Source organism: Erpetoichthys calabaricus, chromosome 4 (assembly GCF_900747795.2).
Source record: "Erpetoichthys calabaricus chromosome 4, fErpCal1.3, whole genome shotgun sequence".
In the NCBI taxonomy this organism is placed as follows: domain Eukaryota; kingdom Metazoa; phylum Chordata; class Cladistia; order Polypteriformes; family Polypteridae; genus Erpetoichthys; species Erpetoichthys calabaricus.
Window position 1 is genome coordinate 259,528,054 of NC_041397.2, and position 17,124 is coordinate 259,545,177.

General features: G+C 36.0%; 1 protein-coding gene across 1 annotated transcript in view; it reads right to left on the minus strand.

The window, feature by feature from the left end:
• The window catches only part of chaf1b (chromatin assembly factor 1, subunit B), a 62,368-nt gene extending 48,495 nt beyond the window's left edge, over nt 1-13,873 (minus strand). The window contains exon 1 of the mRNA XM_028800688.2: nt 13,795-13,873. The gene's annotated coding sequence lies outside the window, so the exon portion shown is untranslated. The remainder of the gene's footprint in view (nt 1-13,794) is intronic.
• Nucleotides 13,874-17,124: the final 3,251 nt, after the last annotated feature.

Genomic DNA, 17,124 nt, shown 5'->3' on the forward strand with positions numbered 1-17,124 from the left:
GAAAGTTCTCCATAAGTAGAAAAAACAGCATGACAACAAAATATAAAGTATAACAGATTCAAAAACTGTGTGTAAAGGACAAAATGCACGTTATTTTTGGAAATGCAGCTTTCTTTGATTTGACAATATTTGATTAAGATCTAACAGAATAAATATGTTTAAATGTGCCTTAGTGAATTCAGAGGACATGGATTCAATGCAACATTTTCTATGACTAAAAATGTTTCAATTCCTTTCAGCTGTCAGAGTTGAAGATACCTTTTAATTCATGTTAAAACATGGCTGCTCTTCTTTGCAGTTAGAAGTACTGCATACAGCAAATCACATACATTCTTGATGGCACAAAGAACTGTGTACCATCCCTTGATTTATATCCAACATTTTTTAAACCACAGATTTCAAGACACTTTAATTTTCTTTGTTTGAAACACTAGACTATTGCATCAGAATAAAACAATTCATTTTTTAGTTTGTTTCATCAAAGTAAGCTCTGTTCTTCATTTATTATATGTAGTGACTGCATTTAATTTTAATTTCAAAAATGCATCTGTATTATAGACAGTCCATATCTTTTTGAAACATTTTTGCTGCAGTGATTTTTAAGTTTACCAAGAACAGGACAAAATAAAGCATTTATGCAATTTTTTTTTGACTAGGTTGTTAAATAACAAAAACATCTTCAATGCGTCCTAGCATAGATTGTACAAATGTCTAGAATAGATTTGCTGGATATTAGCATTTTTCCACTAAAAACATGATTATTATTAGTTGTTTGTATTAAGTTTTTGTAAAAATATTGTCTTAGGTGCTGCTACCCAACGTCCTCTAACTACCTACACAGAAAGAGATCTACTGATTCAAACTGAAAACAAGGTAAATCATACTGTAACATGTGCTTTAAATCATTAATTTCATCACTGGTAGAGGCTAAGGAAATTTTTATCCACTGGGGGCTTTGCCCCCTGCTCTCTTCGCTCATCAACCCCGTGTTTGGTTTTCCAGATACACACTTTTAAGATTTTTTTTTTTCTTTGAATTGTTGCTATTTCATTAGTTTCACTTTTATTTCAGAACTTATGTACTGTAAAAACAATATTTGGAATCTTTCGAGTCCCAATGTGCTGAATCTTTTAAATGAGGTCAGTAAGACATGTGTTTAATGACTTTGTACCATAATTCAGGATAGGTTTCTCTGTTTGGAATTTCAGCACAGCACAGACAAAGCGATCTACATCATCAGCAGTAAAAATTTTTTTGCAAAGTAACCAATAAATGCATGGGAGGTAAAGCACGTTTTTGAAATTCTCTGACTTAAACTTCAAAGCCTTATAATATTTACATACTTCACATATCACCTGTGTCCATATTTTCAATCTCTATTCTCCGAGCAATATTTCTTTTTTGCGCTAATGTGATGTTTACTTTCTTTTTTTGACACTGTCATTTTTTTCTGTTTTCATATTCTGTATCTTGCTATGCATGTGTTTCGTGCCTACTTTTTTTTTTTCCAATTCCAGTTTTCATTATCTCTGACCTGCTCTGCATGTGCCTGGTACCCTTTTTTAACCTCTTTATGACATTTTACTTTGTTTTCTACTCTGTCTTATTTCTGACCTCGCTTTGTCCTGCTTTTTTTTTTTTTTTTTTCAAATGACACCTGGTCCGTGGTGATTATTTTCCCTTTTTCGAGTAATAATTTCAGTTTGTTTTTTTTAGTATGAAGAAAAAAATGACACAATGGTTGTCCAAACATTTGACATTGGTTCAGTTGTTTTCCTATTAAATATGTAAAGAGTAGTACATCACTGACTTTCATTGTGGGGTGTGGACACCATCTTTAGAGGATTGTACTTGTTTATTTATAGGGTAATTATCACACAGAGTAAAGTGAAATTCTTACTTGCATATGCTAATTAACGTGTTTAAAATGAAGAATGAGTGGAAGTGACAAACTGCAAAAAAAACAGTTACAAAAGCAAAGAAAGAAAGAAAGAAAGAAAGGCCATATTGGGACAAACTTAATCGAGACGCAAAGCAATGCCATTTGAACAAGTTGAATTTAATAAAAAAGAATATGGATCTGTAAAACATGCCAGCCAAAGAATGAACAAAGCACTGTCACAATTGCATTTTGTTACTGCTTTAAATCATGGTGATATGATATGTTGCATGTTGATTAGCGCAAGCAAGTAAGAATTTCACCATACTTTGTACATGTGGCAGTAACTATCCTATAAATGTATTTGTTTATCTATTTTTAGTTCATTTTTTACATCCTATTTGAAAACACAGATTTCAACAATACATTTTAACTTGCAGTTTATTTTATTTAGGCTGTAAGGAATGGTACAAAAAAAATTAAAAAAGGTATTTTGCATTCAGCTCAATGTTTCTTGAAATTTGTCTTCAGCCAAGAATATTTATGTCTGTGTATCATTAGTGGAGCTACCAGCATCCTGAAAGAATCCACTATCTTCAGGATATACTTCACAACAGAAAGGACCCAGAATTACTTTGTATTTATTATAGGGCTGCAACAAAATAGTATTCCGATATTTAGGTGAACACTACCAAGATGAAGTGCCTTACCTGAAAACTATGGCTTGTAAATGTGAAAGGCTTTGACAAATAATGTTTGGTATTGTTCAGTGGCTAATGTTGTTGTTCAATAAAACACAATTAAAGCTACATTTTCTTTTTACTATAAACCTACTGTAGTTCCTGGAGCGTGGCAACATGTCCTCCAGCAAAGAACAGATGTTCCAATAGTGATGATGAGGCAGGAACACAAAGAAAGGCCCTGCAAGCTAAGTCAGTGTAAAAAATTTAAAAAAAGGCTTTTTTTTAAAAAATCTGTTTGCTAATATGAACTGTGGTGAGGCAACTGATAAATAATAAACGTGGGTAATATGTCACTCACCTGCTTTATCATTTTTTTGGTGTTAGAACTGCAGTCTATTCTAATAGTACTTTTATTTAGTAAGATTAACCTAGGATGGTAGTTTACAGAACAAGCTATATGAAATAGGGATGCATGATTTGGTTAAACAAAAAAAAAATCATTGTGATTACATGGACACATTTTGTGATCTGTGCTGCAATATGAAAAATTTTAACCTCATATATGCAAATCAATATAATTAGCCCCTTCCATTCAGTGTTTTGTTAAACGACAATGGTAAAAGCACTCATAAAAGAATAAAAAAAAAAAAAAAAAAAAAAAAGTGGTCAGATGGCAAAGTCAACGTGAAAACGCGAGTGTCATATGTTAGTGTATTAGGGCCACAGAAAGAAAAAAAAAAAAAAAAAAAATAGGGGCACAGTGAAGCAATTATGCTTGCTCCTAAAAAATACGCTTGCTCTTCTGAAAGTTACAAGTACAATTCTCAAGCGTGAACAAACTGTCAAAAATACGTCATTGGACGCACAACACATTTGCTATCGAGGAAGAAAGAATCGATTTTTGTTCCTACGCATGAGCAAAAAAGGTAGACTGCTGGAGTTATTTTTGACAGGAAAAGTACTTCATACTTAAGCCCCTTACAGAGGCTCCAAAAGGCAAAAAACAAAATAAAACTGACACAATGAAATTAATTAAACAATGACAACATGTAATTAACAATACAAAGTGAGAGCATGAAATTAACAGTGGTGCATTTTAAACTTTACATAACGTCTTGGCCGAGTGTCAATTTGTTTGTTATACAGTACGTGTATAGGAGAGCAAGATGTTGCAGAATGTTCCCAACCTTCAAATTTCGGCACTCTTGGTCAAAGATTTGGGGTTGATGTGGGAGGCATGGAATTATGACCCATGCTCACCCTTGGAGGATATGAATATATACAAAACAGATGTAAAGATTGGGGGCTTTGTACTAGTGCTGGGCGGTATACCGGTTCATACCGAAAACCGTTTTTTATTTTTTTTTTATGATATGGATTTTTCTTATACAGTAAAGTTGAACATGATGAACAGAAGAACTTTTGCCGAAAAAAAGGAGTCACGTCCGTCGTCTGGAGATACTTTAGTTTTAAAAGGTCAGATGTGTAAATACTGTTTCTATACTACTGGATAATACTGCAAGCCAAGTTGTACTTGTTTTTGTACTTGCTAGTGTATGTTTTGCTTGTATTCATCCTGCGATGTGCTGGCGACTCGTTCAGAGATGGGCGCAACTCTGAATGGATGGCATAATTAAACATGTATAACGAAGATATTTTTAAAGTTCTGAACACTCCATCGGCTAAGTTAATAACTAGTTTTAATTTTACAAAGACGTTTATCGTGTGGTGATTGGTAATGTGGAGAAAGAAAAAGGAAAGATAGGAACTGGGGTTTTGGTAGAGAGCAGGAATATCATGAAGTGAATGGATTCTGTGCGGTGATTGCTGCAGGCGCCTGCTCTTAGTGCGGAGGAAGTCAGTTTAAGAAGCGTAGTGATTAACGACTGGGTCGGGGAACACTTAACACAAAGTATTTGATGTGCTGCATTAACTTGTGACGGGGTTTGAGAAAATCTAGTAAATTAAACATTGATTTTAGGATGAAGTTTAGTTTACAACATTCTACTTTAATTATAAAATAAACTATGAGAATAAAGTGGAAATGTCGACTTTAATCTTGACATAGTCAACATGTCGAATTTATTCTCGACATATACTTTGTTTTTTTCTTCCGTGTCCATATTTTTTTTTTCTTCACAGTGGCCCTAATGCACTTCCATAGGGCTATACCACAAACAGCATTATAAATGCAAATTGCAGTTTTTATTATTTATTATTTAGCTTGAAGCAAGGTCCATATTAATGCAGTTTGCCTAAATGATGGTACAGTTGGTAAGATGTGATCACCAAGTTGCACTTGTTTTATTTTATTTTAATTTGGTGAATACTGTGTAATGCACCTGGGCTTGAAGCCTTGAAGTAATGGTGCAACTATCAGTAATACTATTATGTATTTTATTGTTATTATTTATTAGTTTAAATATTATGCAGTTTAATGATGGTAAAATTGTTTAAAAAGTCACTTTAACGTGTCAGTGGACAGAGATTGTTAACATTAACAGAAAGTGTAGTTGGTTTACAAAAAATATTTACTATTTATTCCTTTTCTAAGACGTGTTCAGTGCAATCCAACTTTTGACAAGCACCTCTGGATATTTTACTAAGTCTAAATGCCTCTTTGGATGGTTGAAAATATGCTGTCAAAATCATAGTTTAAGCTTTTGCAAAATTTGTTCAATTAAAGGTTCTATATTTTGACTGCATCTGTCATGCAATGTGATTCCTTCTCTTTAGTGCCACCCCCTTGAAAACTGTCACTTTATGGGGCCATGCAAACCTGGATTAATACTTGTGTGCACATTAAAATGTCTTTTTGTACGATGTACAATTCTCATAACAGTCGAATAGGTTATTCTTAGCCAGTCTACTGCAGTAATTGCAGTGGAAAATGTGGTTAACATCCACTCATGCATGGGGAAAAAAAATACCGTCTAATACCGTGAAACCGGCAGAATTTAGAAAAATACCGTAGAGAAAAGCCAAGCAAAATGACACCTTTTATTGGCTAACTAGAAAGATTACAATATGCAAGCTTTCTCGAAAGCTTGCATATTGTAATCTTTCTAGTTAGCCAATAAAAGGGGTCATTTTGCTTGGCTTTTCTCTACATTCATAATGGCTAACACGGTACAACACCCTAGTACTACGAAAAATACCGTGATATAGAATTTTGGTCATACCGCCCATCTCTATTTTGTACAATATTAACTTCTGAAGCAGCCCCCCTCATGACGGCACTGCTTTTAATTGTTTTTTTTTTTTGTTTTTTTTAGCACTCACAATTTTGCTATGGAAGCACTGAGTTAGATTAACGACTGAGTGTGGAGAATGTTACGCCCTTACAATAGAGAAATGTTTAGAGCAAAAATAAATTAGCAAAATAAAGCAACTTCTCCCCGTGTCTGGGGAGGGTTTCCTCCCATGGTCCAAATACATGCAGGTTAGGTGCTTTGCTGGTACTAAATTGTGTGCAAGTATGTATGTATGTATGTATGTATGAGGGGAAAAAAATAACCGGAATCTGTACCTGGCGCACAATCTAGACTTCGTTGCGAATTGCGCTGCCTACCTGTAGCATACTTACAGTATTCTGTGGCAGTCTGCCAAGTGGCATTGCTCTGTATTGTTCGTACAGCATTCCGAGTTGGTTTTTCTTGGTGCTTATTAAACGTGTTCTGCGATTTTTGTGATAGGGATCATAAAGAACAGCAAGTCTGTGTTAAATTTTGTTTTCTCTTAGGGAAAACGGCTGCTAGAAAAACTGTAGTGATGCTTGAAACTGCAATTAAAGAGGAAGCTTTAAGTAAAACACAGGACTACGAGTGGTTTCCACATTTCAAACGAGGGGAAATGTCACTAGAAGACCAATCAAGATCTGGCCAGCCTTCCACAATTAAGAATGACAAAAATCTTCAAAAACATTCGCAATGCAATTTCTCAAAGATCGCTGTTGAACTATTGATGAGATTTCTGAATTGACTTGTGTGTCTTGGGAGTCTTTGCCACTTTCCCTACTCACCCGATCTTGCTCCGTGCGACTTTTTCTGGTTTCCATATCCGAAAAAAGAACTCAAAGTGTTTTTGTACCATGGAGAAAGTAAAAAAAAAAAAAATCACTGCCAGGCAAAGGACAATGTTCCTCTTCAGTAATTCCAAAAATGTTTTCATCAGTGGGGAAAACCACTGCGACAAGTGCATTGATGCACATGGAGAGTACTTTGAAGGTGACTAAAGTTTCAGTAAGTAAAAATTATTAAAACATTATTTTTTTTCAATTCTGGTTATTTTTGGGCACCCCCTCGTATGTTTGCCCTGCGATGGACTGGTGCCCTATGCTGGCTAGGATAGGTTCTGGCAGATCCCTACGACCCTGTTTAGGACTAAGCAGTTTTGAAAATGACTGACTGAACAAAATGCATATTTCGTGACCCATTTAATTATTTATACTTGCATTTCATGCTGTTGTTTATTTATTTGGTGTCCCATTTGATAATATTTTTATTTATTTACTTGTATATTTATCCATCCTGTTTCTAAACCCACTTTACCCTGAGCAGAGACAGAGGCAAAGGAAAACTGGAGTCTATCCCAGGAAACCTTTTCTTTTCTTTTTTGTATGTGCCAATTAAATATGACATAAATCTCATTCATCAGGTTACAATGTGCCAACTTTGCCAGTCAGTATGACCCATGTAACCATATTGGGACAAAAAAAAAAAAAAAAGCTCAACTGAAATTTTAAAAAGGCATCCATCTTGTCACAAAGTTATTAAAATTAGGGTGGTCCAGTGCCATTCAACCCTTTGCAATTGCAATTAAGCAACACAGTGAAACCTATTCACTGGATATGGCAAGTTTGCCAGCCAATTTGACCCATAAACTCACTTTGGACAGGCACATAAATTAATCTTGTCACAAAGCTATGAAAATAAGGGTGGCAAAATGCTGCCCAACCCTCTACAGCACCGGTTTAACATCAAAGTTAATCCTAGTCATTAAAAATTAAAATGTGACAAATTTGTCAGTCAGTTTGAGCCAGGTACCCACATTGGTCTGTGCAAAACTGAACTGCAACTAAACAAAGGCATCTGCATTTTCTCAAAACTCTGACAACTAGGGTGGTCCAGCACCATTTAACCTTTTACAGTGCCCATTAAACATCACAGTTAATTTCCTTCATTGCCAAGTTTTCCAGTCAGTCTGACCCATGTAACTGCACTGGGACAGCAATACTCAACTGCACTTTAACAAAGGTATTCACTTTTCTCTGAAGACTAGAGTGGTCAATGGCATACAACCCTGTATAATGCCAGTCGAACATCACATTGAAATCTGTTCATTATATATAAGGGAATATGACAAATTTGCCAATCCATTCGACCCATGAACCCAAAGTTCAACTGCAATTTAACAAAGGCATCTTTCTTTTCTCAAAACTAGTGTAGCCCAATGCCATCTAACACTCTGCAGTGCCCGTTAAACATCCAATTCCATTCACTAGATATGGGAATGTGCCAACTTTGCCTGTAAATTTGACCCATGTACCCAACTCATATATAACATAAGCATCTGTCTTGTTAGGTAGCCTTTATTTTCAAGGCTTTGTGACATCACCTAATGCTTTACTGTATCGATTAAACATCAGACTACATCTTACTTGTTAGTGTGCCAAGTTTGTCGTTGAGCTGGGCAAAACTGAACTGCCATTTAACAAAAGCACCTGTGTTGTTGCTAAACTTGGAAAATTAAGTTGATCCATTTTGATGCAACTTCTTTGTATCTGATCAGGTATAAAATGTGAAAAACTAATTTCTTTTTTTCAAATAAAGGGTCCTTTTTAGGTATGCACACTAATATCTTTTTATGCTGTAAAATATTTTGATTGGCTCTTAACAATGAATAAGTAATGGCTTTGCACAAGTTGTATAAATAAGAACTTGGCTGGAAGCAGATAACTTCAGGCTTATGTGAAACGGTCACGTTCTCCCCTTATCTCTGTGGGATTTACACCAAACTTCCCAAAGACTCGCAAATGAAGTAAATAGAGGGTCCAATAACGCACCCCCGTGATGGATTTTTACCAAAGCCTGGGCTGAATGCCCATGGACATTCACTACATGCTGCTAGGGAAAACTCCAGTTAGATCACAAACACACAACAACAAGGTGACAACTGAACAGATGACCAAAGCTTTAGCCTGTATATATGAAGTAGGATTGCTGTCAAAAATAACTCCATCGTTCCACCTTTGCAGCACATGCATTGTTTCTTCTTCGATAGAGAATGCCTCATGCATCCAATGACGTATTTTTGACAGTTTATTCATGCTTGAGAATTGTAATTCTAACTGTTATAATTGTAACTCTAAATTTTCAGAAGCAAGTATAACTTTCAGAAGCACAAGCGAAATTGACATGTGTGAAATGTAAGTTTGACTTAAATTATTACAAGTTATTTTTGATAGCGATCTTACCCCATAGTCGACCTTAACCACATAGTTTATTTTGTCATTAAAGTAGACCGTTGTAAACTTCATCTTAAAATCAATGTTTAATTTGCTAGAGTGTCTCAAATCCCATCGTAAGTAAAGTAGCATGTTAAATGCTTCGTATTCTGTGCGTTCCCCGAACCAGTCATTAATCGCTACATGCTTCTTTAACGGGCTGTCTCTTACACAGGCAGTGACTGCCAAACAGAATACATTGCATTCATGAAATTACAGCTCTTGGAACATTTTACAATACTAAGATGATATCATACTTGATACTTGATATCATTTTCATGATAAAATGCATTAACGCATATATTAAACATGTGGGGACACGGTGGTGATGAGCTGGTGCCCCGTGCACAGATTTTTGTGGGCGGCAGGAATACTCTTGCTGGAATAAGCACAACCCTAGACGTAATAATTTATTGCAGCATTACCAGGTCTGTCAAACGTACCAACTCCCAGTTCCTGTCCTTCCGTTTCCTTTCTCCACGTAACCAATAACCGTATAATATGTGCATATAATAAATGAAAAACCAGCTGCAAGCTTAGAATGCCAGTTCTTCAAAACTTTTAAGGAACATTGAAAAAAATCTTCGTATAAATTTTTAATTATCCCATCCATCCAGGGTCACACCAGTCAAAGCAAGCATAGAGCACCAGGAAGGAACAATCCCTGGAGGGGGCGCCAGCCCCCCACAGGTTTAATTATTCATAGTATACATTACTTAAATGAACTTAATTTACCTGTAAAATGTAATATACATACTTTAATGCATTTCATCATAAAAATGATAAAGTAGATAGATAGATAGATAGATAGATAGATAGATAGATAGATAGATAGATAGATACTTTATTAATCCCAATGGGAAATTCACATTACAAGTACACATCCTACTATTCTAAAAGCACACAGCTCCAAGAGGATAGCTCTTAGAAATCTAAATCAACTTAGAAGCCAGTCATCATCATCTGTAAATATGTACTTTCTTCTTTTGAATTCCTTTATTGTCATTGTATGGTACAATGAAATCAATAGGCAACTCCTCCATAAACCTATTTTCCTATAAAATAATAATATTAAGATAAACAATGAAAAACACAATATGAAATCGTAAGTACAATATAAATGTACATAGTACAAATGGTTCATAAAGTGGCTCAGGTTATGCAATATTACAGTTGTAGTGTAAGTTTACAGTGAGGTGATTGTAATTGTAAGCACAAAACAGTTCTACTGGGAGCACTTGATGGACTGATGAGTGTGTTTATAGCTCTTGGGATGAAACTGTTTCTGAGTCTCCAGGTCCATGCAGGAAAGGCTCTGAAGTGTTTGCCAGATGAGAAAAGTTCAAATAGTGTGTGCGCATAGGTGAGTGGAATCCATACAGATGCTGGTGGCTTTCCTGAGGCAGCGTGTGCTACAAATGTCTTCCTGTGCTGTATGCTATAATCCTCTGCACTCTCGAAACAACCTGTGTAGCTGTGATACCACACACAAATACAACAAACAGGTTAAAATAATCTCACTGGTGCACTAAGAGTAACAACACTAAAGTAGCTATGGTATTTGGAATAGTTTGGCCATTCCGTACTCCATTATATTGTTACAGAATGATTACAATCAAGTGCCTTAAATTTGTTATCAATATGCAATTAATTTTGGTGTATTTCATACCGCCCGCGTCATCGATGTGAATTGAAAAAAGAAAGATCACAGAAACAGTAGCACTGCTTTGACACTGGGTGCCACCAGTTAGCAAAACAGAGCAGAACAGTGCATACGCATGGTGTGAGGCTGCCGTGAAAATGTGCATAGCTTTATGCCAAGTTTAGTTTTTAATACATCTCAGAGTGAGTGTGGAAACAGGCGTAAGCAACATTTTTGTGCATTTGCACTGTTTATACATGAGGCCCTTTATTTTCCTGAGAAGAACTTTCTTACTGATAAGGCCATGTGGAATGGCGCTAAGACACTGATCACACAGCATCCTTTCTGACCTTCATGCAGATGATAGCCTCTCATTTCTACACTACTTCTTTACACTCTGCGTCAGCACAGTAGCACATATACAGTAGAACAGCAGTACAAGAATTAGCCTGCAATAAAGAAAGACACTGAGGAGAAGTGCAAGTCTGGCAGAGTTCTGTTTGTGCGGACAACTTCCAAGTGCAGGAATAATATGGGCATCTAAACAAAGGTGGTGCGTTCTACAACACAGTCCTATTCGTGCTTTATAACTCAGTACAAGGAGGCTTTTCCCACAACTAAATGTTTCCTTTTCAGCTTTTTAATCATGCATGTTATATTGCCATGAATGCTTAATCATCTTTACATATTTTGCATATTACAATTTTATTATATAAAAAAAAAAGTTTCCACACTTTGTTTTTGAAATTTACACAACTGTTGTTTATTCCTTCAGCCTTAAGAGCTACAGCAGTACCCTTCACATTAAGTCATTAACTTCCTGTTTGAAAATGTTAATGAAAAATATGTCCTTGAAATATCTGTCAATACATTTTTCATGTAAAAAAATATTAAAATATTCATTTACGCCTGAATTTATTGGCAATTACCTTGGACCCTAGTTGAAATAACTGGACTGAAATTATACCAGAAAAAAAGCACAACTTTTTCAAATGCGACACACGTGTAGTAGTAGCCCACCCACCTTAAACAAGGTAAAGGATCTCTCCAATGACAGGAGGATATACTGTATTCCCACTGTTTAATTGGCCACAAGTGTACTTTTAAGTTGATTTTATACACCACATCCTGACTACAGTATGCATCTCTGTCTGACAGACTGTTTTAGACTCGCCTTTGTTTGTACAGGAAGCCAGTCTATCACAGGACTTACTCATCCAGAGATACATAATAAAACAGGTCCGCTTTATATCTGCCAATTAACCTGACCTGCATAGCTTTTGGGGGGCATGGGAGGAAGAGAGGACTACTCAAAGGAAAACCAAGGCAGGCACAAAGAGAATGTGTTAACGGCATATGGACTGGGAGACAGCATATGATTTGAATCCAGAATGCTGGATTTGGTAGGCAGCAGTACCAATTATTACACCACTGTACCACCCTTCCAAACATTTTATACATGAAGCAATACCTATGATCTCCTATTTATAGATGAGTAAACACACAGAAATCCATATAATACACAAAGTACAACATACTAAAAGATAGCAAAAATGCTTTTAGAAGAGCAACAGGTATCTGACATAGCAGACAGAAAAAGCATACAACACGGTTAACCAAGAATGTAAAATCTGAAATGTCCAGGCTGGGAATGGGTAACTAATTGGTCTAGTTTAATGCAGACCCACAAGGTCACTTTCCACTTTTGCCAATTTGACTTTTTAATTGTGCTTTCCAAAAAATGTATATACAAGTCTATTTTTTGCTGTTTACCTAGTGCGAGTGAGTGTGTGTGTATGTGTGTGTTGTGTATGTCCTGCAGTGTAAGATGACCATAGACTGTTGTTTCAATGATGGTTCATATTGTTTTATACTGAGAAAAGTTGTGTTTAATTGAGAGTGGGTAGACAAGAAACATTAACAGCTGGACCACAAAAAGAATATAACAGCCTGTGGACAAACTGCAAACCGGATTAGCTTGATGTGTTTAGTATATTCATCTAGTAGCCAAAAGAAGCAACAGCACCAAATTGACCACATAGTGAATGGGTCACCAAATCACACATCCAACAAGTACAGAAATACTCTGCAGCACATCACTGGATACTGAAAATAAAGAGCATTTACAAAGTCAGACATGCTTTGATACATAGAATTAAAATTAGATAGTCTTTCTTATTAAGATTTATTCCCGACATAAAACAATGTTAAAAAAAAAAAAAGTTCAGAGATATGAAATATGATAATATATATTCAGGAAATTGTTATTTAGGGAAAAAAACCCAAAATTAGTTACGGGTCAAGAGGTTAGGGAAAAACTACAGCTTTAAATGCACCATAAATTTAAAAAAAATCGGCACATACACTTTTAATTGCATTTGTGACATCCACCTCAGTAAACTTCTTTGGAAAGTATTTTAATAGCACACTCCAGATGTAAATTAAAAAGACAATGTGACAAAAGGAATTAACGACAGCAATAATAAATAGTAACAATAGAATGTATTTAGTTAGCCCTATTGCACTAACAGCAAACCTGATAAATAACACATCTACATGCTCTGTCTAGTCTATTATCGTGCACCTGACGTTTGTCATAGGTGGATGTTCAAGCTATAAATGCACTTTTGAGAAGAAGATCTTCTAATAAACTACTCGAGCATATGACACGTTATCGGTGTCAGTGCGCATGCGGCTGGGAACGACATACAAAAACAACAACGCTGGAGCGGGAACTTACTAATGAACATTTCACCGACAACAATTAAAAGGGTAAAGCAAACTATTATTAGAGAGTTCAGGTATACCACTCTGTTTATGACATTCTGCAGAATCAGTACCACTATGCCAATAAGATGTTGACACGCTAAATATGAAAAGTTTATTTTTGAAGCGCACTAGTAATACATATACAGTACATAAAAGGCTACCGTATGACTCTCCGGTTAAGTTTTTCAAAATAAAGCTGCGTGCGTTTAAAACTACAAACTCCCTAGTCAACTCTTACTACCTGATTTCGCCTTCCGTTGCACTTAATTATTTCGGGTCTGAATATACAATAAATACACAAACTAAATAAACTTACGAACTGCAACAGCTTTCTTCCTTTGCTTCTTTCTTATGCAGTACTCCTGCCTTTTCCCGCGCGCGCTGAACTTACCGGAGCTGCGTCTCGCCAGCCAATGAGAAGGCGCGCTGAAAGCGTCTAGACACGTGGCGTGCTGACGTTGATTTCGTGCGCCTCATGCGTCCTGACATTTAACATCTACACCGGAATATGGATTATGCTGGTGATACTCTGAAGATAAACTAGCTAAGAGATTTTTGAAAAAGAATCGAAATAGTTTATGGTATACTATTCCAAACCATTTTAATCTAGAACGTAAAGACTTCTTTCTAAGATGCGACTTTGATTTAAAAACGACAGTTTGTTTCAGTGCATGCACCCAACCTCTGTCAAACTATCACAAATTCATCAAAACAAGTGTTACTGTATTTGGAAAATAATCCACAGATAATTTCCCCGTATCCCTCTGTGAAACTGCGATGATTAGAAATAAATCGCTGTTTAGTTTAATTTTTTAAATAGATCTGGTCTGTGACATAATATTATATGAAAATTTCCGTTTGAAATGTAATATATCAGTTGACCGCAAACAGTGTAACAGTGCCATTAAAGCAATCTCTCAGTCAGTAGTACTGGTATCCTATAAAGCATCACAAAATGTTTTACATTACACTCCATATCTTCCTAAGCTTTTAGTAGATGGCCACAACTTTCACTGTCCTCAAATTTCCAAAATACTATAATTAGGGAAATTTGTATTGATAGATTATTCATTTTTCAATCAAACCAAAATTCACTTTCTTGGATTTTTTTAAATAAAAGCTGACACTGTAAAACGAAGTAATATCCTTCTAGAGAATTTTTAAAACCCTCTTGTTAAGAGATTTGGGCTAAATTGTAATGTTAGTACTTTTTGTGCTGAAGAAATTGAAACAACAGACCATATCTTTTATGAAAGCATATTTGCATACATCTTCTGCCCTTTGGATTGAAAGAATTCAGTTATCATCCATCCATCCATTTTCCAACCCGCTGAATCCGAACACAGGGTCACGGGGGTCTGCTGGAGCCAATCCCAGCCAACACAGGGCACAAGGCAGGGACCAATCCCGGGCAGGGTGCCAACCCACCGCAGGACACACACAAACACACCCACACACCAAGCACACACTAGGGCCAATTTAGAATCGCCAATCCACCTAACCTGCATGTCTTTGGAATGTGGGGGGAAACCGGAGCACCCGGAGGAAACCCACGCAGACACGGGGAGAACATGCAAACTCCACGCAGGGAGGACCCGGGAATCGAACCCAGGTCCCAAGATCTCCCAACTGCGAGGCAGCAGCGCTACCCACTGCGCCACCGTGCCGCCCAATTCAGTTATCATTTGTGGTATAATTATGAAACAATATACAATATTGTTTATATAAAGTTAGATTCATGAAAGGAGAGCCATCTTTTATGGGCTTTCATAAGCAACTATGTCAGTTCTGAACATCCCTGCCATTCGTGAAGACAAAAAATGCCAGTTGATTGCCAAGTTTGGTTAATGAACTTGAACTATTAAAAAACCCCAAAACCCCAAGTGTACTTTTTTTTTCTTTCAATCTCCCTCTCCTATAATCTTTCATTTTTTTGTACATTTCATAATTCATACTCTGAAGCCACTCAGTAATTTCTTTTCTCTTTTTAAATAATATGTGCCATCATTAGATGATCCAAAGTGGGAACCTCTAACGGGAGCAGCTGAAAGAAGAAGATTATTGTATTGTTTTTGTATTATTATTGCATAAATACTATAAAAAAAATCTATACTTTGCTGTCCTATATTTGTATGCAGGTTTATGGTTGTAGCTTCAGTAGCACGGACAGATATACTATTGTTAATTTTTGACTAGTTTGGTCAAACATAGTACATAGTTAATTAAAAGAGGACAACTCTTAACTGAAATCTCCTGGATGCGTTTTCTTTTTTTAATTTTATTGTGCTGTAATAGTAAATTATATGGTATTTACTTATTTTTGCATCAATCTAAAAAAAAACAAACAAAAAACTATGCTGTGTATAGTTTTACAAATTTATACAGGTAAATAAAAAATATTCATTCCCTCCAAAATCAATATTTAGTTAGCTGCACCTTTGACAAATCTTACATCCAATTGTTGTTACTCTGCAACAGCTTTGGACATTTTGACAATACATTTTTGCCAATTGTTTAATTAATAGCCTTTCACCACGTTATACAGTGTGAAATCTTCCATCCATGTTCAAACGGTTTTATTCCAGTTCATATGTTGGAGGCAGGAGACGGTTTCTGCAGCATCGAGAAGAACAAGGCAGAAACCAACCCTAGCTCTGGGTTTCAGCAGAGCCCACTCTTCTAATATGCAGTCATCAGTTAACCTGCTGTTGGAAAACCAACTGGTGGCCGTGGCCATAAAGAGGTTTTCTACAGAAGGTAAAAATAATAGAGGTGCCAGCTTGACTGCAGTGCAGTAAAAGATACATAAGGAGACATTAAGATTAGAGAGTAAAAGTTGATCTACTTCATCCTTTTATTGAATCCACTTTCTGTAATTTTAAGTTAGTAAGAAGCTGGACTGTGGCCTCAAGATGGGGTGCCACTCCATGACAGGTCAGTCACTCTTAGTGGTCCAGTTTTGAGTAGCTAGTTAATCTAAATCTTGTAGTATATTTTTGGAATGTGGGATGGGGTGAGGACGGTTTATCCACTTACCTTTGTTTATGTGAAGACTGGATTGTACCACTTTGAACCTGGTGTTGATAGGAGAGGTCACAAGTAGAAGAACATTAAGGCAGTAGTTGGAATACAACTTTATTTAGCTCATAGACGTGGACATTGAGAAAGGAATAATAAAGCAAAAAAGATGCATACATGGAGGAACAAAGTGGCAGAGCCGTAAACCAAATGAACATGCCTTGAAAATAATAGGTAAAGAAAGAAAAGGTTTGAACACTTTTTTCAAAAGTGAAAAAAAAATTCTTTATACGTTAGAACAAAGAGTGTTGGTTACAACAGCCTTAATAATATAAAATGTATATTGTATAAATGTTCTCTGAGAATCATATGATTACACAGATTGAGCTTCTCTTTGCCATACTGTTATACTGAAGGGTTAAAATAAAACTCTCAGCGAATTAGCTGCATAGAATTAGGTGATCGTGATTTGAATATCAAGATAAATCCAATAAATGGCAAAGAAAACATGCACAGTTGTGTCAGACTTGGATTCAGTAGTTGGCAAAGTAAGCTTGGGGGGCCTCACCAGCATGATAAAAATACACCATTTTTGCCGTTGGATATGGTTCATTTATCTCAAAAACGA